The sequence below is a fragment of the Rousettus aegyptiacus genome, unplaced genomic scaffold, assembly GCF_014176215.1.
Source record: "Rousettus aegyptiacus isolate mRouAeg1 unplaced genomic scaffold, mRouAeg1.p scaffold_m13_p_9, whole genome shotgun sequence".
In the NCBI taxonomy this organism is placed as follows: Eukaryota; Metazoa; Chordata; class Mammalia; order Chiroptera; family Pteropodidae; genus Rousettus; species Rousettus aegyptiacus.
In genome coordinates, this window is record NW_023416312.1 from 93,444,764 (window position 1) to 93,466,903 (window position 22,140).

At 36.5% G+C, this 22,140-nt stretch overlaps 2 pseudogenes; one reads left to right on the forward strand and one right to left on the reverse strand.

Annotated features, from left to right (window-relative positions):
• Positions 1–9,824: 9,824 nt before the first annotated feature.
• On the reverse strand, positions 9,825–20,022 carry LOC107503433 (annotated as a pseudogene).
• On the forward strand, positions 16,618–16,736 carry LOC118608215 (annotated as a pseudogene).
• Positions 20,023–22,140: the final 2,118 nt, after the last annotated feature.

Here is a 22,140-nt window from a genome sequence, read left to right on the forward strand (position 1 = left end):
AATCTTGAAATGACTCAGAAGAAGAGAGACTTGAGAGTAAAAAAAGTGAAAGAACTCTACTATCTGACACGTCAGAAAAAGCAATATAAGAATAATGGGTATACCAGAAGGAGAAGAGAGGGAAATGAGAACAGAGAGCCTATTCAAAACAAATAGTCAACGAGAATTTCCCAAACTTAAGGGAAGAACTGGATCCTTAAATCCCTGAAGCAAACAGAACACTTAATTATCTCAACGCAAAAAGACCTTCTCCAAGACACATTATATTAAAATTGTCAAAAATTAATGACAAAGAATTCTCAAGGCAGCCAGGGAAAAGAAGACAATAACTTAAAAAGGAAAATCCATTAGATTATTATCGGATATTTTAGCAGAAACTTTACAAGCTAAGAGGAGGTGGAACCAAATCTTCAAATTATTGAAAAAGGGGAATTACTAGCCAAGAATAATATATCCAGCAAGGTTCTCCTTTAAATATGAAGGAGAAATAAACATGTTTTCAGACATACAAAAGCTGAAGGAATTTTCTACCACAAGGCCTGCATTACAGGAAATACTGAAGGGGGGCATTCTACCTGGAACAAAAAGACAAATACATAACTAGGAGTGAGATGATCAACAGACAGACAGAAACAGGAAATTGACCCTTATTAAGAACAGGGTATTATAAGCTTAAATATTACATAATAGTTAAAGGTAAAAAAAAGAACACTTTAAAAAGAGAAGAAGACAACAGCTACTGCAACCTAGAGCAAAAAGAGGATAATGTGAGAGAACAAAACCAGGAAAGAGAAGGGGGTAAGGCTCTGAATCAGCAAAGGGGAATGGAGATAAGGTGCATGCAGACAGGAAAAAAAATACTGTGTGTTTGTACATACAACTTTCCTTTACAGAAACTTAATGATAACCAGACACAAAAAATCCAAAACTGAGACACAGAACAAAACAAGAGGAAATGGAGGGGAAAACCATAAAATACCACCAAGTTAAAATAACAGACAGAAATGCAAGGTAAAGAAAAAATGGAGACACTGAGCTACCATAAAACGAAAGATAAAATGGTTATAAAGAAAATCTCATATTTCAATAATCACCCTAAATGTAAATGGACTGAACTCACCGATAAAAAGGCACGGAGTAGCAGATTAGATCAAAAAACAAAACCCAATCATATGTTCCCTTCAAGAGACACATCTCAGCTATAAGGACAAATACAGACTCAAAGTGAAAGGGTGGAAAATGACATTCCAAGCAAACAGCATCCAGAGAAAAGCGGGTGTAGCCATATTTACATCTGATGAAATAGAGCAAAAGATAAAAAAGGTAAAGGAGACAATGATAGACACTTCATAATGATAAAATGTCAAAACACATCAATATATATGCTCCTAATCAGGAAGCATCAAACTATATAAAGTAACTACTAACAGAACTAAAGAGAGAAACTGATGAAAACACAATAATAGTAGGGGACCTAAATACCCCACTGCCAGCTATAGATAGATTATCCATGCAGAAAACAGATAAGAAAATAACAATCTTAAATGACACATTAGACCAACTGGACATAATTGGCATTTACAGAGCCTTTCATCCCCAAACAGCTGCTTATACATTCTTCTCTAGTGCACATGGAACGTTCTCAAGGATAGACCATATGTTGGAAAGCAATACTAGCTTTGACAAATTTAAGAAGATTAAAATCATATCAAGCATATTCTCTGATCATAATGCTTTGAAACTGGAGATCGACTGTAAAAAGAGAGCAGGAAGAACCACAAATACATGGCGAGATTAATCCATTTCCCACTTAGAAAAAAAAAAAGTGCAGCTCGCTGCTAGCTATAATTTATTTTTACATAAAAATACTCTTTGAAGCTGAAACAAATCTGACTGGTTTTCAATGTGAAAATATAAAAACTGTTTTTGGGAGTTATTTCTAAATAGAACTTGTCTCGAATTCCGATGTAACAGAAGTGTATACATAAATCGGATTCACCAAATGAATCTCTGGCTAACGACTGTTCGAGAATGATGTTAACATCACGCGTAGGAATGCTACATTTTCTAGGATTTGACATTTTCGGCAATTGAAAATTACTATATTTTGTTAATGGAAATACCACTACTAAAAACAGAATGCTATAAATAGAATGATGTCATTTGTTTTCAAAGACTATTGAGATTCTAGAGCTATGCGAAAGTAATAATAAAAGCAAGATGTTTTGTGGCAAACTTTGGGGGTAAGGTTAGGACTGTAATCTGTGAGTTATCTCGGAGTAAACGCACAGCCAGCGAATAGTCTTGGAGCAAACGGGAAATGGATTAAAGGTAAAATTGAAGTTCTCCTTAAAAAGAAGAAATTCTGCCTCAAGACTCCTAAGTTTCAGATTGGCCAGCCCCCACAATTTCAATTGCGCAAGTCAATTCCTTGAAATAAATAAACGTACACCTATATGTCTATGTGTGTGTTCTGATCATTTTTCTACAAAATTCTGATTGATACAAATGAAAACTTTTAACAGCTAAAAACAATAGACATGTACCAATATTTTGTCTAAATAACCTGTAGGTTAAAAGGGTACAGAATTTGCCACTCCAACATATGTCTCTTTGACTTAAGGATTATTTTAGGCAAATGATTTTTAAGAAACAGTAAACATAGGAAAATCTCTGAAAACTGAGTAGAAATTATTCTTCTGTAAGAGACATTTACATTTTTGAGGGCAATCTCCAACTGTAAGGGTGTCTTCCTCTCAGTACCAGGAAGAAGAGGATAACTCTAAATCTCTAGAAAATCATTAATGGAGAAGGCAAGGACTTAAATCTGCATAACAATGGTACCCTTCTTTACTGAGCTTTGCCTGAAAACCTCCCATAAGGGACTTGCCTACCCTCAACATCTTCGTTTATCTTTAGGAGATGGTATTTAAGGTGGTGGCTTGGGCTATTTAAAGAGTTACTCAGTTTTCCTGGGTACCTCCCATGTTTTCACACCTTGAGATTACCATTTGATGACAAAATAAAACACATGCGTGTATATATAGAGATAGATAGATAGATAGATAGATAGATAGATAGATAGATAGATTCTAAAACACAATTGCAAAGAAATTTAGAGATCATTTAGCCCAATCATTCACCCAGGATGCAAATCAGAATCATCCAGATGGATTTGAAAGAATATATGATTACAAAGTGCCCCCTTTCCTCCCTTCTCCTCCCCTCTGGCTCACCCCACACCCACAATTCTGACTACCAAATAATTCTTTGGCCATACTTATAAAACATTCATCTGATGCAGCCCTCATCTTTCACATGGGAAAGTGAGGTTTAGGAATTGACTAATTTGGCAAAGGTCTCTCCTCACTTTGGAATCTTCCAACTCTACCATCCTCTTCTTTGCAATAATGAGCACGACATTATTCTGCAGCCAAAATGCAGTGTCTTGATCATATCACTGGGGGTAACTACTATGTTGACTTGCTTTTGATCCATCCCCTTTAAAGATTAACATACCCCCTATGAGTTTGGTTTCTCCAGTTGGTACATTGGCTCAAGCCTTGAGAGGTTCCAAGAGTAAGTACCACTTTTTAAAGCACCAATAGAATGTAGTATCAAATTATCTTACTAATTTCAGTACTGCTAGACTGTCAGAATAATAGCATGCTATTCCTGTCATCAGTCCTTTAAGTCAATCCTTTAATTGCTTACATTAGAGGGATTCAGCAAGGAAAGAACTATCCACTGACAGATAAGCAACACTGCCAATGTGAGGGTACAGTACACTCATATGTAATGTCAATATCACTGGCACAGGCGAACAGTGCTAGGCTGCCAGTGCTCAAACAACAATGGCTATTCCCTGCGCACTCACAACAGGCCAGCACATTGACATTTTTTTTTTGCCATAGCACCCTGACCTAGAAGGACATGTTCAAGTTTTAAAATGTTGGTTTACCAATTTAAAGCAGGAACATCAAAGACTTGAAAACTCATATCTGAAAAGATACTTGCACACCAATGTTCATAGCAGCATTATTCACAGTGGCCAGGACATGGAAGCAACCGAAGTGTCCTACAATAGATGACTGGCTAAAGAAGCTGTGGTACATATATATAATGGAATATTACTCAGCCATAAGAAGAGATGAAATACTGCCATTTGTGACAACCTGGATGGACCTCGAGATAAGCATGCTAAGCGAAAGAAGCCAGACAGAAAAAGTTGAAAATCGCATTATATCACTTACATGTGGGATGTAAATCTAAAAGCAACAAACAAACAGGACAAACAAACCAGAGACTCATGGACATGGACAATAGCCTAGTGGTTACCAGAGAGGAGGGGGTAAAAGGGGTCAAATATGTGGTGGCATTAAAGAATTAAAAATAAACTAATTAAAAATAATAAATAAAAATAAAGCAGGAACATCAGAAGCACTTGGAAAAATAAATCACCTTATTTTGCCTCTATAATTCAGTCATATCAATATCCAATTTATCTGCAAGTCCTTTGTACATAAGTATTTGGCATGTGTATAGAATAAGTTTTACTCATAATCCACCGAATCTACAATCTAGGGTTTTACTTTCCTTTCATTATAATTATCTCTTAAGTCAGGGGTTTGAAAAGTCTTTCTGTAAAGGTACATATGGTAAACATTTAGGGTTTTCAACCATACAGTCTCTGTCACAGCTACTCACCTCTGCCATTGTAGCAGAAAAACAGCCATTCAAGATACAGAAGGGAATGGTACCAGTGTCTTCCAATAAAAGTTTACTTACAAAAATAGGCAGTGAGATCGATTTAGTCCAACTTAGTCATAATTTGCTAACTCCTGTCATAAAACGGTCTCCATGTTCACAATTTTTAATAATCATATAATATTCTATTTAGTACAGACATTAATTTACTTGACTATTACTCTACTGCTGAGCATTTCATTTTTTTTCTTTCTGTGGATGGGTGTTAAAATAAATAAAGTGCAATTATAAATATTATCTTAGTGAGAGACAGTCTTTCTCAGTCTGGATCAGTTTTCTTAACAGAAATTTAAATGTGAAGAATCTAATATCTAAACCAAAAGGGGCCAAACTGCTCTAAGGGGGTTAATTTTAACACTATCAGTTATTACCTGTTTCTGTACAACTTTGTCACCATTGGATTTTAGTTTTACTAGTTTAGGTGATGCAAGTAATTATTTGAGAAAACTATCCCCAAACCCACCTTCTATCGGTGAGTCATCTATGGCTGCAGGATGCTGAGGCCTCATGGCTGGACTCGGTCCTTTGTGCACTGTTCTTCCCTTCGACATGCTGCCTCATAGGAGCCACTGCTCTCAATGAACTATTGAAAGAAGAAAATACACATTGGTGTTCCTTCTTTGTCTTAAAAATGTGTCATATTAGTCATTCTGATGTGCCGTGGCTAATTTAGAAATATCACAAGATACACAGAAAGATTGGGGACATAGAGTAGTCAAATATTTTAGTAAGGCCAATTTTATAACTGATATCCATAAGTAAGATAGGACTTAACCACTGGAATATGTATGGCCTATGACAGGCTGCATTCCCAGAATTTAAGGGGAGGCACTAGAATATAATCAACCATAAAATTTAAAAGCCATTGCTAAGGATAGTGAAATAGAAGTGTTACATTTTATTATTTTATTACTACTTTACTTAATGGATGAAAATGAAGTAGTGCTTAAGAAATGGGAAAGGAGTTCAATCTTTGATAAGGAAATACTATTCCAAGTGAGTCACTTTACAATATCCAATCTTCCCATCTGCCAGTCTTTGTGGATGCTGTCACCTGTATTATTCCCTCCACTTCGTGTTACACTTTGCACAAAACAAGTCAACACATACCTTACATATGCCGTGTCAGTCCAAGAACAATAAAGATAACTATTGCGGTATGGTGCCAACCGAAAGGGATGAGAAAGAAGCTGGATTTGTATAGGTCAGCAGGGCACCATTAATTTGATCCAGAAGATAATGGTGGGGGATGAGAAGCATTTACTTAGCGAAAGTGTAACATCCACAGGGAAGGAGACTTAGCAACAGGAGCTTAGCAACAAGGCAGTAAATGAAGAGGTAAGCGGGGTTTTCTAGGAGATACGTGGGGCACAATTTTTAGAAACCAAAAGCAAAAGTCAACGAGAAGCACACACACTAACGGAGAGCCCCCATCTACCTGCATTAATTGAACATGAAGGTCAGGGCTGGGCTGGAATTCAGACCAGGTCTCCAGCTCTGTGTTCTCCTAAGTGTTTATATAGGGTGTGTGTGCAAGTACTGAGTGAACAAAATATTTTCTAGGAGACACTGCCTGGATTCAAATCCCAGCTCTAATACTTGCTAGTCATATAACTTTGGGCAAGTTACATAACCTCTCTGTGCCTTAGTTTCTTCATCTGTAAAATGAAAAATAAAAGTATTTATCTCATAAGAGCTTTAGTGAGGATTAAATTAGTGTATGTGTTTGTATACATGTATATACGTGTATTCATAAAAGTGTTAGTTGGCACACAGTGCTATCTAAGGATTTGCTGTTATATACCGCAGAGGCCCGAGGTATCATCGAGCCAGGTGAAAACTTTTTAACATCTATTGTGTTTGTTCAATCTTTTGTTACAAGATGTTAGTAATGGATAAAACAGTAAAAACAATTTTATGATGCCCTTATTTGACACACCAATTTTATGTGTCATAAATTGCCATCGTATTGCTGCATGAAAGAGTAAATACGTGTTAAATATGCAGATATAATTTATATTAGAAAACATAACTTAGATTTGATTGATTAAGCCTAATGTTCTTTTATTAGCACTGGCCTTTAGGTTTCCATTGATATCAGAAACCCACTGGTAGGATATATTTTTTATTTTAAAAAAGGCTATAAAACCCAATAATTTATTAGTCCATAAAAGATCTACTTTATTGAGCAATCGCTATGTCCAGCGTAGTATTTTTTTTTCTCAATACAGAAAGAACTGCCAATAGCTTCAAAATATTGGCTCAGACCTTGTTCTGTGGAACACTATAGCAGTTATTCATTCCTGCCTCTCAAATAAGATTTAATGAAACTGTATTCCTATTGTGAGATTCTGAAAAATCATTGAGTTTTAAATACCACTAAATTCACATCGGGCAGATGGATAAACACTAGTATCCCGTCAGTTTGGTTTATATTTCATGTCTCCAGAAAGCTGTCATCAAGGCAGTATGTCTAATGTTTAGCAACAACGAGTCAAACAAAGGCTCATTTTCATTGAAAATGATGCAAATATATAGTTATATTTGAGACATCTCCATATTAATCCTTCTTAGGCTTATACGGTTCTACCAATGATGTTGTCTAAATTCTGCACCTACAAAGAAAATTTTGCATCCTCCTTCACCCATCTCATTTTCCTTCTGCTTGACATGTCTCAGCACACTCTCTCCAAACCCTTCTCATTTAGTTTTCTAGGCTCATTCAAATCACCGAGTCCTGTGAACCCTTATTCAGATGCCAAGGGAGAATGAATATCCACTGTTTTATCTGGCTCAGAAGCCAGTACTTAGAGACGGACATGATGCTTATTAAAACCAAGGTAATTGTTATAAGCTGAATTTTGTCTTCCCCCAAAATCCATATGTTGAAGTCTTAACCCTCGGAATGTGACCATTTTTGGAGACAGGATCTTTACAAAAGTAATTAAATTAAAATGAGGTCATTAGTTAAGTTAAAATAGGGTGGGGGCTGAGACAATATGGCTAGTGTCCTTTTAAGAAGAGAAGATCATGACACTGACACATTCAGAAGGAAGACCGCATGAAGGCATAGAGAGAAGATGGCCATCTATTAGCCAGGGAGAGAGGCCTGGAACAGGTCCTTCCCTCATGGCCCTCAGAAGAAAACTCTGCTGACACCTTGAACTCCGACTTGTGAGCAAATCCAGATCCAGAACTGTGAGCAAATACAATCCTGTTGTTAAAGCCATCTAGTCTGTGGTACTTTACTATGGCAGTCCTGGCAAACTCATATAGCACTTCCTGTTCCCTCAGTTTCGATGGGCTTCCTCCAAATTTTGGCCTGGTCGGCTAACGTAAACCTTGCCTTGCCTCTCTTCTCATAGAAATTCATTAGTTGCTGTTTGCATGACTTAATTCCACCTTAAATTTGCCTTGTGGTATTTAACCATCCCCACATCATCACCAATATCATTGTTTATTTGGCCCTTGACCCACCACTTTTCACAACTTCCTGTTCTCAAAATAACCAGTTTTAAGGCCCTGTGCATCCAGACTCATTCCCATTCTTGAGGAGGAGAAAGGTAAAACCTATTAGTAGAGCACAACTCCTACTGCCAGGCATTCTGCCTGGTCTACCATGCTCCCCTTATCTGCTCCTCCTCTGAAGCCAGTATGATGCCCTCAGGCACTCTGGATCGTCTTATAACCTTCACATGTCCAGCTCTCTGATTTTGCCATTACTGCTTCACTGGAATGTGGGCCTCTGTGGGTCAACACAGAATTCAGGTGTTTGAATATAGAATGTTCAATAAAGGTTTGATGACTGAGCTGAAGGGAACTGATCTCATTCAGGGATTTTTTTTAATTCAATACTCTAAATTAATATGTACAATTAAGATCAGAAAATTGAGTTTATCTTAAATAGAACACTTCTGCCCTTGATTGATGTACATGTTCATTACCATCCACTGACCCAAGAAGCCAAATTCTCAGGTCTCTAGTCTTAGGCTCCAACCTATGATCAGTTTTTTTTTCTTTCAAAATCCTAAACCCATGTGAGAAAGGAATCCCTGGGTAATTTCAGAAAATCAGATATCTCACCTAACCAAAATCAATACATTCCTTTACTATTTTCTTTCAATTCTGTTGTAATTGTTCCTAATATCAGGATCCCTCCTTTAATAAGCTTTCTCTGTTTTAAGTAAATTAAATATACTCTTGCCCCTAAGAATGACAGTAAAACTATGGTGCCATGTTTCTGATGCATAATGAAATATTTCTTTTCTATAACTCAAAAATGTCATAGAATTCATTGACTGGTTGTCATTATCAACATATTTTCATTTCAATTGTGTTGAGTTGAAGATCAAGGAACAGATCTTTTCTTCCTTAAATCAATAGATGTTTATACATACATAGCTGAGAAGTCAATGTATGAACAATTAGTAGTAAGAAAAAAACATTCCAGCCCTTGTTAAACAACATACAGTGAGAAGACTTACAATCATAAAAAGTAACTTTGACCTGGGAAGGATTATAATTTCTTTGTAAATTGAGAGACACACACATCAGTGCGTTATGAATACTTTTTGAAGAAATACACAGAAATATGACTAAAAGGGATAAACTCTATAGTGCAATATAGATGAATAGAACAAAATGTTCATACAAGTTTTCAGCCACAATATTTGCTCACAAGTAGTCATTCTTATTAAAGTGGCAAGACTGTGGGATGGTACTATTAAAGTGTTTAAATATTTTATAAGGGCTAATTCCCAAATAAGTCACCATATATAAACGTCAGATGTTAAAAACAATGTGTTGAAGTTCATAAACACACAAGATGTAGAAGCATTAATGTTAAAAATGTTGAATGAACTTACAAATTCTTATCAGGAAACTAGGTTTTGACTCTCCTTTTTCATATATACTGATCCTGCAAAACTAAGCATGAAATACTGAAATAGAGACTGCATAAATGGCTGTAAAGAACAGGAAAGTCCTAAAGAATGATTGTTTAGACTACTTCATCAATACTAGACCTAGGCTCCTCTGAGCTGTGGGAGACTCAGCAATCAGATCTGATGGTAGTAAAGCCGGATGACACTCAGACTTAAGACTCCTTCAAACTCTTTCTGCATATACTCACACTCATCTCTTTCAGCAACCTGGCTACACTTGAGGTAGCTGAACACTTCCCGGCACTTTTCAAGAAACTTCCTCTTACATCTTCTTTACCGAACTTAAATCTGAAGGTATTATTTTAAACCATTTGCATGCCATTGAACATGTGGGATTCCATGGTGTTTCTGGCTGCTACCTTATCTATTGACTTAGTCTTCTAATTTATATTTTTCTGCTTCTCTTATACTCTGGTCAATATCATCTTTACTGGAAGTTTTTATTATTAGTAATGTTGATTTTGTTCTTCCCGCCAGGACTTCTGTCTGCAGCACTTATATTGATGATGATTGGTGTCTATGTCAAAGGTCACATGGATTTTAGGAATGCCACATTAGTAAGCTAAAGGATCCCAGCAGTATGAACTTGCCAAGCAGTTTTCCTTTTCTTTTAGTTAAAGACCTTTCTCCCTCATAAACTTTTACTAAGACAGTGGTCTGGTCATCAAAGTAAGTTGTGAACACTGGGGTTTGCTTTGTAGGACTAGTGGTGTTTTTCTTGATAAGGGATGTCACATCCTACATGCCAATTCAATGCCCAGAGAGAAAGGAGTAACATCAAGGAACAGGAGCTCGTGCACATTCAGATTTGTCACCCAGGAGAATAGCTGCTTGTACAGCTGCACCATACGTCACTGCCTCCTCAGGGTTGATGGTCTTCTACAGCAACTTTCCATTTTAAAAAATCTTTCAGCAATTTTTAGAACTTTGGGATACAAGTGGAACCAACCACCAGCACAATTTCATTAATCTGGCTTTTATCAAGTTTGTCATCCTTCAGATATTTCTCTACCAGCTTTGAGGTAGCACAGAAAAGCACTGAGCTGCTAAAAGTGGGCTCGGGGAATGGCAGTGTAGAAATCTACATCCTTTTAGAATGAATCAATTTCAATCCTGGCATGAGCAAAGAAATTAGACACATTTTGCCTTCTCACAGGGAGTCTGGAGGCAGAATACTGCCTGTTTGTTGGAGGCTGTATCCTTCTTGTGTTTATATTTGAACTCTAATCAGATGATTCACCATATGGTAATCAAAGTTCCCCCCACCCAGATGAGCATTACCAACTGTGGCTTTTACTTCAAAGATGTCATCCTGGATGTTTTAGATAGATACATCAAAGGTGCCTCTACCTAAGTCAAAAAGATCAGCAAATATTCCTCTGTTTTAAAGTTTCTTTTTTTTTTAATCCAGGCCATAGACAAGGGCTGCTGCAATAGGTTCCCATTTATGATTCTCAGGATATTAAGATCAGTGATGGTCCCTGCGTCCTTGGTAGCCCCACACTGTGAACCATTTAAGCAGGCTGGGACAATAATTACTGCATTTTCTACTTTTGTTCTCCCTAAATAGGCTTCAGCAAACTCTTTCATCTTGCTTAGAACTATGGAAGACATCTCCTCTGGGGAAAAAATAGTATTCCCTTTATATTCTACAACCTCTTGGTTCTTAGCAACCTCATTGATGAGATGTCCACTTTGTGAAATCTACATAACTTGGACTGGTACAGTTGCCTCGGTAATTGGCAACGATCTCTACTTTTCCATGCTGGAAGACTCCTACACATGAACATGTGGTACCCAGTTTAACATCAATTAGCAAACATCTTGATTAGACAAAGAAAAGAGAGAAAATGAGGCAGAAAATAGTTTAAAAGAAAGCAGTGTCAACAATAGCCACTTGTAATTAACCTCTACATGAGACCTATATGCTCTATTTTCCCCACCACCTCCCTTTCACTGTATTTTTTTGGTCCTTATGTGGGTCAAACTCAAATATAAATGGATTCAGTTTTACAACTCATTCAGATGTTATTGTGTTCCATTTGTTTTCTGTTGCTTGCAGACCTCCACTGCGCTCGGTAATAGATGCCGGCTTACAAACCAATCACAAGAATTCAGAGAATGATATCAAATCATCGTGGCAACCGACAAGGCTTCAGAACTTTGGGGTCATAATTGTGGCTTCTCTCATGCCCATATCTAATTGCTTTCCAAGTCCAGTGAATTTTTCCTCTTTATATGTGTCTTTTCTTTTCCCGCTACCACCACTCCAGTTCAAACTTTTATTGCCTCATGTCCAGATGATCACAGTAGCATTATCACTAGTGTATCTCCTTTCTCTGATTTAATGACTTATTCATCACCATAATTCATTTATCCATCCACCTACCCATTCAATAATCATCAATTGTGTGCCTGCAATTTGCTAAATACCGTTAGAGGTTGAAAGTAAAGAGATGAATTGAATATGGCTGCTATCCTCCAAGAATATGATCATGCTGACCATTTTAAATTATGCCTTTGTCACACTAACCCTTGATCAAAACTTGTTCCCCATCACCTACTGAATAAAATAAAGTAAAATGGATCTAATTTGCCTGTCCAGCCAGTGTGGCTTATGGAATCAGAAAGACACAGAACCAAGTCTTGACTCTGCCATTTGTAGCTTTGTTAGTTTATTAATGATTAGCCATGCTTTCTAACCTCTCTGGTCCTCAGTCTCCTTACCTCTAAAGTATACCTGTAATTTTGGTGCATAGTAGGTGCTCATTAAAAGTTTTTGTGCCTTTCTTTGTCTTTAAATGATTGGTATGGTCAAACAGATTCACACAGAATCAGATTATAACAGATTCTAGATGTCATCAAATAAAGCTCCGTGATTTGACAATTGGGGAAACTGAAGTGCAATCTGGGAAGTGACTGGCCTTTGGTGTCATGGGGATTTTGGAGCAGCTGAAGATCTGGTAGCTAGTCCCCCAGACTTCCCATCCAAAGCTCTAAATGGAAGAAGCCAGGAAATGTTTATGGGGAAAATTTGAGGGCAGGTAGGCAAAGGCCATTCCTAACCAGAAGTGTGTTTAGTGTGATGATTCAGATCAAATATGTTGTTAGTTTGATGTAAATTAAATATTCTCTTACCCTTTGAACAGGAAAAGACTATTTTTGTTTTTCTCCTAATGTCAATGCAGAAGTTATATGAACGTGAAAAATTAAAAGCATAACAAACACTTAGCCAAATGACATTAAGGTAATCACACAGGAGCATCTTCACTGGAGGTAAAGATGGAACCGAGATATTAGGTAGTATAAGAGGGGAGGGGATCATCAAACTATAGGTTAATTCTAGACTGGTTTTCAGAAACCACTGGGTCTAAGACATTCAGATGACAAGTAAGAAAACTAAGGCCCAGAGAGTCCCAATTACTCAGCAATGAAAAATAATGAAAATTTGCCATTTGCAACAATATTGTTGGACCTCAAGGGTATTATGTTAAGTGAATAAAGTCAGACAAAGAAAGACAAATACTGTATCACTTCACTTATATGCGAAATCTAAAAACACAAAACAAATAAACAAACAAAACAAAACAGAAACAGACCCAGAGATACAGAGAACAAGCTGATGGTTGCCGAAGGGGAGGGGAGTGAAGGGATGGGGTAAAAAGTTAAAAAAAAAGGGAGGGATGGCCCAAGATTGCACATATTCTTACAGACAGAGCTTGAACACCTGACTTTATAATATTTTGTAATTATTCCCTTTGACTCCACTGGCTGCTCAAACAGAAATGTGTTTATCGCTTAGCATTTATTAAATACCTCCTATATACAGATCACTGGGCAGAGTGCCAAAGAAAAGATAAGTTGACAAGTAATATCTGGGCTGAAGGCAGGTAGAGAGCAGAAAGGAAGACAAGCTGTTCAGTTGTTCCCTGTGTGCATGCACCTCTGGTTGCATAGGCAAAATATATAAATGTATGTAGTCACAGCCAGCCTAAGCAGGGTGACTCCAAAAGAGGTTGTTACACTGTCATTTAAAATTAAAATTTAATAAGTTATATTCAACATGAGTTGAAAACATTCATAAATTTAATGAAACATCTAATTAAATATTGTATATGCAATAGTATGAAACAGACTGAGAGAAACCTTAAGAGTTATTTTTATGCTTCAATGCAATTAGTAAGTAATGTTTTAAAAACAAAACTCTCTTGAACTGTATAAAGTTTTTTCTAAAGCAGAAAATGTTTATTTCATGAACCAACCCTTGTTTTCAGGGATTACATGTTTATTTTGCTTTCAATGCTAAGTAGTTAGCTGAACTACAATTTATAACAGCCACCACACTGTCAGTCTCGACTGACCCAGCCAAGCCTGGTTTCATGCAGAATATTCACATGGCAACACTGTCAAGTATTTCGTTGTGCTATGATGCCCAAATGACTCCATGGTAGCAGGCTCTATCACTGGGGGTGGGGGAACTACATTTTTATATCGAGATGTGACATCTAGTCTCATTTATAATCTTTCCTTAATATGCTTTACTTATCCTATAATTATGGTAAAGTTATCCTTTACCCTCTTTGAGCAGCTATTAATGAAATATCTTCTGAGTTAATATGTCAGCCAGCTTTAAGCCCAATATTCAATGTAAAGTGAAAAGCTCAATTTGAAATTTGATGATTTGCTAGAAAGCTCATAGAGCACAAGTTCGGAAGTATTTAAGCCATAGATCGCAGCCTGAGTTTAAAGCACTGCCCCCCAACTCTCCTCTTAGCCTCCTACTGACTGTAGAAGCGACATGCTTACTGTGGAACAAATCATCTTTTTCATAGCCACAACTGCCCGAGAGTTCGTTTAATCTAGATGAAATATTTTCAGATTTCCAAATGGCAGAAATGGTGAGTTAAAGCCTTGAACTCTAAGTAACATTTTATTTCTTCAGCTGAGTGATGTGTACACAGGTAATCACTGTTATTATTCCTTTTATCAGTTTGATAGTTCACTAACAGATCCATCTATTTGAGGTTCATAGATATAATCAGTTCTTTAAAATATAATAATTACCATACGTACTGCATTTGGTAATGCAAGAAATCCAGGCAACAAAAACAGATTACTTGCACACCTTCGTTCAGGATGTCATTAACCACTACATTCTAAAAAGTGAATTCTCTATTGACATCCACAGAGTTTTGCTAATAAATATGGTTGGATCACCTCCCTCCCTGTGTGAGTTTGGGGCTACTACCCTTTGCCACTCATTTTCTTATATCACTTAGCATAGCTGGTCAAGGGTAAACTTTACTTTTCTTCCAATTCAACTTTTCCTCAGTCCTTCAACATTCCCCCAGCAGGTGTATTATCCCTATTTTTTTTAATGATGATTTAGTCATAGGGGGGAAAAACATGGTTAAAGATCATAAATTACTTAGGAACATGAGAAAAATGACCTAAAATATATTATAGAAAATTATTGCACCAATTCTGAGTCTGAGGAAGAAAATCAGTTGATTTTCTTTCCCTTTCCAGAGCAAAATGTGGCTCTGGAGAAGCTGAGGAATGAAATGAAGAGAACTCATACAGCTCTATCTAACCAGAAATAAGAAAGGAACCATCGGAGAAAATCTGACTTATGAAAACTGTTAAAAAAGAATATCAAGAAGTTCCAAGAAACATACAGGTGTTGCTCTTAGTCAAATGCATGTCAAGTTTTTACATCTAATAATCTGAAATAAATTAAAATGTATTTATGCAGATAGATGGTGTATTTGACTACAATGCAGAAGCGGAAGAATACCCTATTGCTTCACATTCATGCCTATTAAAATAAAAGAGAATTCTGAAGCATGATTCTCTAGCAGACATACAATGGTTGGGATAGGGGACTATCAAAAGCAAATACTTTGCACCAACCAGGCTCACACATCTGTATCTATTTGACCTTCAGAGACTTTGTAGGTCCAGAGGACCTGCACATGTGTCAATTCATAAGGTAAAATGTGACGAAATATTTCAAAGTATTTCATAAATGTAAAATTGCTATAGAAATATGTTATCGTTGATCTTAAGATGACAGTAAATCAACTTCTGAAACATTAAGTATACATTTATGTATATATATATATACAAGTGTATACATACATATATATAAACACACATCGATATGTATGCAATTATTCTTGGACACAAATTAAACTGTTAACATTTGAAAAGAGTACTCATTTAAAAATAAATGGGCCCTAAAAATGTAGTATAGACTGTCAAGGCAAAGAAGATTACAGGATCAGGGAAGCCACATAAAAGGTTTCAACTGTATAGTTATGTTTTATTTCTTAGCTGGGTGATGTATACACAGGTAATCATTCCTTTCATCAATTTGATATTCTTAATAGATAATATCATTTTAAAAAATAAAGAATGCTCTATTCTAAACGTGTATGGGTATTTGAGAATAAAAATAAAAAGGAAAATAGATATCTGCTGTTCAGCTACAGAACGGAACACAATCACACACTTTCACACAAGCACACCTATACACACTCACGCAAACACACACAAGCACACACAATCGCCACATAGTGTAATAGGATGAGGAAAATTGGAATCCTGTTTCGGGCTCCATCACATCTTCAGAGGAGTGCTCTTATACAAGTCACTTAACTTTGCTGAGGTCCAGCTGACTTGCCTGAACATGGAGTTTTTAATACCTAGACAGGGCCACTGTGAAATTATTAATATACAGACAAAAGCACTCTATAAAATAAAAAAACCCACTACATCAAAACTAAGGTGTTATGACGTAGCAGTAAGGGCAGCGGATGCCAATGTGATAAAGGTGGCCCTTTTTGCCTATCAGTCACTGCATGGACTGCTCACCTGCCTGAAATCAAATTAGAAGTTGCCTATTGTCTACAGCCATGCCACCCTGAATGAGCCCGATCTCATCTGATCTCAAAAGCTAAGCAGGGTCGGGCCTAGTTAATACTTGGATGGGAGACCACCTAGGAAGACCAGGTGCTGTAGGTATAAAAAATAAAACAATAAGGGATTGTAAACTGACAAGGTCCTTACAATCTGTGAGGTCAACCAAGGGTTGTCTCATCTAAAAATAAAAAATAATAATAATAATAATAGAAGTGGCCTATGTACATACAAAAGTAGAAAAATATTTCATATTTGAAACAATCCTATCCTTCCAAGATGGTGCTTTCTTAATGAGTGACTCCAAAAGTGGCTACATCAGTTGTAACTTGTGTTTGCGAATGGGATATGGGGGTACACTCTCCCTAAATCGGAAGCCAACATCAGACTGGAGGAGGTCAGGAGTCGATCTATAGATCACGTATTTACTGGACTTAATCATATTCTGAAAATATATTTTCAAATATTTTATACACATCCCTAATCTTTAAAGCCTGCCAAGATCTTATAGTGCACATTTTAGAGATGCAAAGACAAGCTCAGCAAAAACAGGTATAATGTTAAGGTAATGAATATCCTCAACCACTGTGATCCAGGCCGCCAAGATTTCTGGCTCAGGATAGTGTGATAGCTTTTCAGCAACTCTTGCTGCTTCTGCCTGTGCCCCTGTGTTCTCTACACTAGTCATGCACATCCCTCGAAAGCAGTGTTTCTCAAAGTGTGCTCCTTACCCATCCACATCAGAGACACCTGACAAACCTTATTAGAGAATGCAGATTCCCAGGCCCCATCCCAGAGCAACTGCTTTCGTAAGTCTAGGGTGGGACTGAGCAATCTGCATTTTGGCAACACTCAGGGGATTCTCACGCTGCTGACACGGGAAAACGGCAGAAGTACAAGGAATATCATGATACCATTCCTCTATTCAGAAACCTTCCAACTGGCTATCTCTGTTACTCTCTAAAGGCCAAAGGAGGCATCATGGCCCATAAGGCTGTTCATTACCCAGCTGATCCCATCTTCTGCCATATCCTGCTTTTTCTTGCTTACTACCCTCAGCCATTTTGAACTGTTTGCTCTTCCTAAGCTCTCCTGCCACAGGACCTTTGCACTCACTGTTTCTACTGCCTGGAATGCTCCGATGCTCCCATCTCACATAGCTCATCCTCTCCCTCTTTTTAAGTGCCATCTCAAAGATTACTTCATATCAGAGATGTCTCCTTTACCATCTCATACTGACTAAACCCCTCCTACCTGGCTTTATTTGTATTCAACAACTTATCATAACCTGACATTTACCTGTCTGTCTCACTTCACTTCAACTGAGGTTCTATGACAGAAGGAACACTACCTGTTACCCACGTTGCCTACAATAGTGTTTAGCACTTAGGGGGCCACTAATAAGTGTTTGTAAAGGTAACTTAAAATATTTGTATTTTTCAATCAAAAGAAATCTTTGCTCTCCCTAGAAAAAAAAGTGGAGATTCAGTATCCCGAGCCTGTCTTTCCACACAGGAATAATTGGGTGAAACAGCAGACCGGTGGCCCCTTCAGTAGAAGACATGTTTACTCACAAGCGCCCACACTTCCTACGTCAAGGTTGACAGCAGGCCCGCTCGCTCTTTCAGCTCGGTGGTCTGATCCTTGTAGACTCTCCCCTGCAATCTCCTTCCTTCTGGCAATCCCCTTCCTCTTGTTCTCTCTCTCTCCTGCACATTCCCTTCTTTCCTCCCTCCTACATTCTCCATTAGTCTTGCGCTCACTCTGTTTCCTTCTCCCTATACCCCCCCTCCTGTGCGCATGGTCCATTTTGCAGTCCCCCTTCCTCCGTCCTACCAGTATTCTTCCTCTAACCCAATGGTTCTCAATCTAGGTGATTTTGCCTCTCATGCTTCAGAAAACATTTCACTGAGTAGAGACAGTTTTGGTTATCACAACTAGCCACACTAATGCTGCTGACATCTGTTCCACCAAGACTAAGATTGCTACTAAACATCCAACAATATCCTACAATGCATGAGGATAGTCCCCCACAACAGAGAATAATCTGGAGCACAATGCTGAGTTTGAGCATCCCTGCTCTAGGGATTACTACCTCATATTAAACTTCTCTGACTCCATAAAGTTCCACCAATCTCCAAAAGAAAAAAAGGGAACAACTTTCTTTCTTTCTCGACTAACAACAGAATATAGAAGCAAAGAAGTTTTAGTATGGACATTACGATACATTTCAAATGAAAAAATAAGAAGCCCCTGAGGGCCTGAATAGACATTTCTCTAAAGAAGAAATACAGACAGCCAATAGACATGTGAAAAGATGCTCAAAGTCGCTAATTATTAGAGAAATGCAAGTCAGAATCATAATGAGATACCACCTCACACCTGTCAAAAGGGTATCATTAATAAATCAAAAATCAAGTTTTGGCAAAGATGTGGAGAAAGGTGAACCGTCATGCACTTTTGGTGGGACTGAAAACTGGTGCGGCCACTATGGAGATAAAACAGCATGAGGTTCCTCAATATATCAAAAATAGAACTACCTTATAACCTTTAAAATCCACTTCTGGATATTTATCCAAAGAAATACAAAACACTAATATGAAAAGATATATGTACCCCTATGTTCATTGCAGCATTATTTACAATAGCCCAGATACGAAGGTAACCTAAATGTCCAACAAGAGGTGAATGAATAAAGAGGTAATACATATGTACAATGGAATATTACTCGGCCATAAAAAGAATGAAATCTTACCATTTGAGACATCATAAATGGACCTAGAGGGTATTATGCTAAGTGAAATAAGTTAAAGAAAGACAAATATCATATGGTTTCACCTACATGCAGAATCTACAAAACTAAAATGAACCACAACAACAAAAAACAAATAAACTTATAGATACAGAGAATAAACTGATAGTTGTCAGATGGGAGGGGGTTAGGGGAATGTATTAAGAACTACAAATCGTCAGTTATAAAAATAGTCACAGGAATATAAAGTACAGCATAGGGAATGTAGTGAATAATATTGTAATGAATATGTATGGTATTGGATGGGTACTAGATTTATCAGGGTGATCACTTCATAAGTATATAAATGTCTAATCATATCTTAAACACCTGAAACTAATATAATATTGTATGTCAATTGTAACCAAAATACAATTTTAAATAAGATCCCATTGGTTTAAACATTGAGGTCACAAATATTCAGACATTAATATGTTTCTATTGGATTTTAATGAACACTGGAGAACCCTCATAGTGAAAAGACTAGAAGAAAGTGTAACAAAATATTAACCATGATAAACTCTGAACTATAGTATTATATATTATAGGAGAGGAAGAATAATTTTCCCTCTACCCTTCAAGGTACTTGGCTGAGGTCATTCCCCCACCCCCTTGTTATAAAATATAGATTAATAGGAGAAAAACAAATAGAAGTTTAATAACACATATATTTAACTATTAGACCAGCCAAAAGAACCCTGAAGGATTAGAGGAAAATTTCTTCTTCCCCCACAGTATGAAAAAGACATTTTAAAATTTGTCACATAAAACTTTCAAAATAAAAAAGAAACACTTTTGATATGCCAACATTGGCTTTTATACTGAATCAACCATTGTTTTTTTTAACTTAGAAAAGCCTAAAAACAGTAATTAAAAATTATTTTTAAAACTCTGAAAGCTGTGAGAAATTTGAGCATGTTGACATCATAGATTTCCAAGGTTAGCTCAATTTGCAAGCAGTATCAAAAAGAGCATCTTAAAATCTGTCTTCTTAAAACTTAAAAAAAGAAACGCTTTTGATATCTCAACGTTAGCTTTTATCCTGAACTAATCAGCATGTCAAAATCCTAAAGTTAGACCAAGAACTGCTGAAACAGACCAGTATCGATTTTTTAAGTTGTGATATATTTAAGAATCGTTATAACTCTGGAAGCTGTGAAAAATTTGGGCAAGTTAACGTCATAGTTTTCAAAGGTGAGCCCAATTTGCAATTTCATTACCAACCATTCTCACAACTAGATATGAACTCTCGCTAAAGAAATACATTAGGGAAATCTCTAATTACTGATGACAAATCAACAAACAAACCTTTAGGTCAACAAGTAAATGTTTTCTATTAAAGGTATTATACAGCAGCATTCGCTCTTATCTGCATGCTCTCTCACCTTGATTTTGGCATCTTTAAGAACGTCAAAGTTGTCAACATTCTTTAGGAAGCTGAGGTTTTCAGGATAGTAAGAAATTCTCATGGTTTCATATAAAATAAATGTCAAGTTGGATAAGAACTCATCTTGTTGGTTTACACCGTTTATCGTAATCAATTTAATATCACTTCCAGCAGTGTGGCATAGCACTGCATAAACAATACGATAATTGGAATTCCTCTGCTCCTTGAATTAGTAAGCAAGTTACAGTGTATATCAATCATGCATAATGACTCTGAAGCGTGGCTTGATTATATTTCATTTGCATAAGAATTTTCTGTAATTTTTTTAAACTGATCATTTTTAATTCAGAATAGATTTAAATGCCACAGAACTGCTGCTCTCCTCCTGAAATACTAAGCAATCTTCTTACATAATACAAAAATGCTAATCAATTTTTTTAATGCAGATTCTGGCTTGTTAATGAGTTTTCACCTTTCTACATGCTGTCAAATCTCATTACACTGTCACCTTTCTAGGGTTCACAATTGGAGTACACATTTATATGGTTCAATTTTAATTGCCACATTATTTGGCTCCTTTTATGAAGGACACATCTTTTAAAAAATCTTTGAATCGTCCAATGTGAAGGATATTTTGCTCACTTTGCATTCTGTAGTTTATAAAACCCCTACTATTATAATTTACAGAAATATTAATTCAAACATGTTTTCTCATAAGCCAAAAGTCTGAGGAGAAAAATGAAACAAACAGGAACTAACAAACATAGATCTAGAAGTTAAATTATGAGATAAAATGTAGAAATAAAAATAGCTTGTTAAAAACAATAATTTTGAAATGTAACCTATTTGGGAATTATTACATTAAAATGATTATTCATAAGATATTCAGAGTATAGCATTTTCTCGAATTTCATATATATACACATTCTTACAGCAAAGATTTTATAAGATTTTCATGTGAAACATATTAAAATCTTTTAACAGAACAATTCCAAAGAGTAGGGTGAGGCAAGTGACTTGTTTTTAAAACACACCATGTACTGACAATGACTTTTTAAAATGCTTAATAGGAAAAAAAAAAAGAAAAGAAAGAATGGTCTATATAGGAGAAGCTGGCAACTTAGTGGTGAAAAAATGAATTTAACTTGCTAAGTAAACTCTTAGATCTAAGTATCTAAGCTAAGTACCAGCCCACTGGCTAGAAGGAACAGTTACTGAAAGATCTCATTACTACACATTGAATTTTCTATTCTTTCAAGGAAAAAAATATATATTCTCCTTCAAGGTAACGTTTCCCCCCTCTAAAGAAACTGTGAAATTTCCATGGAGAA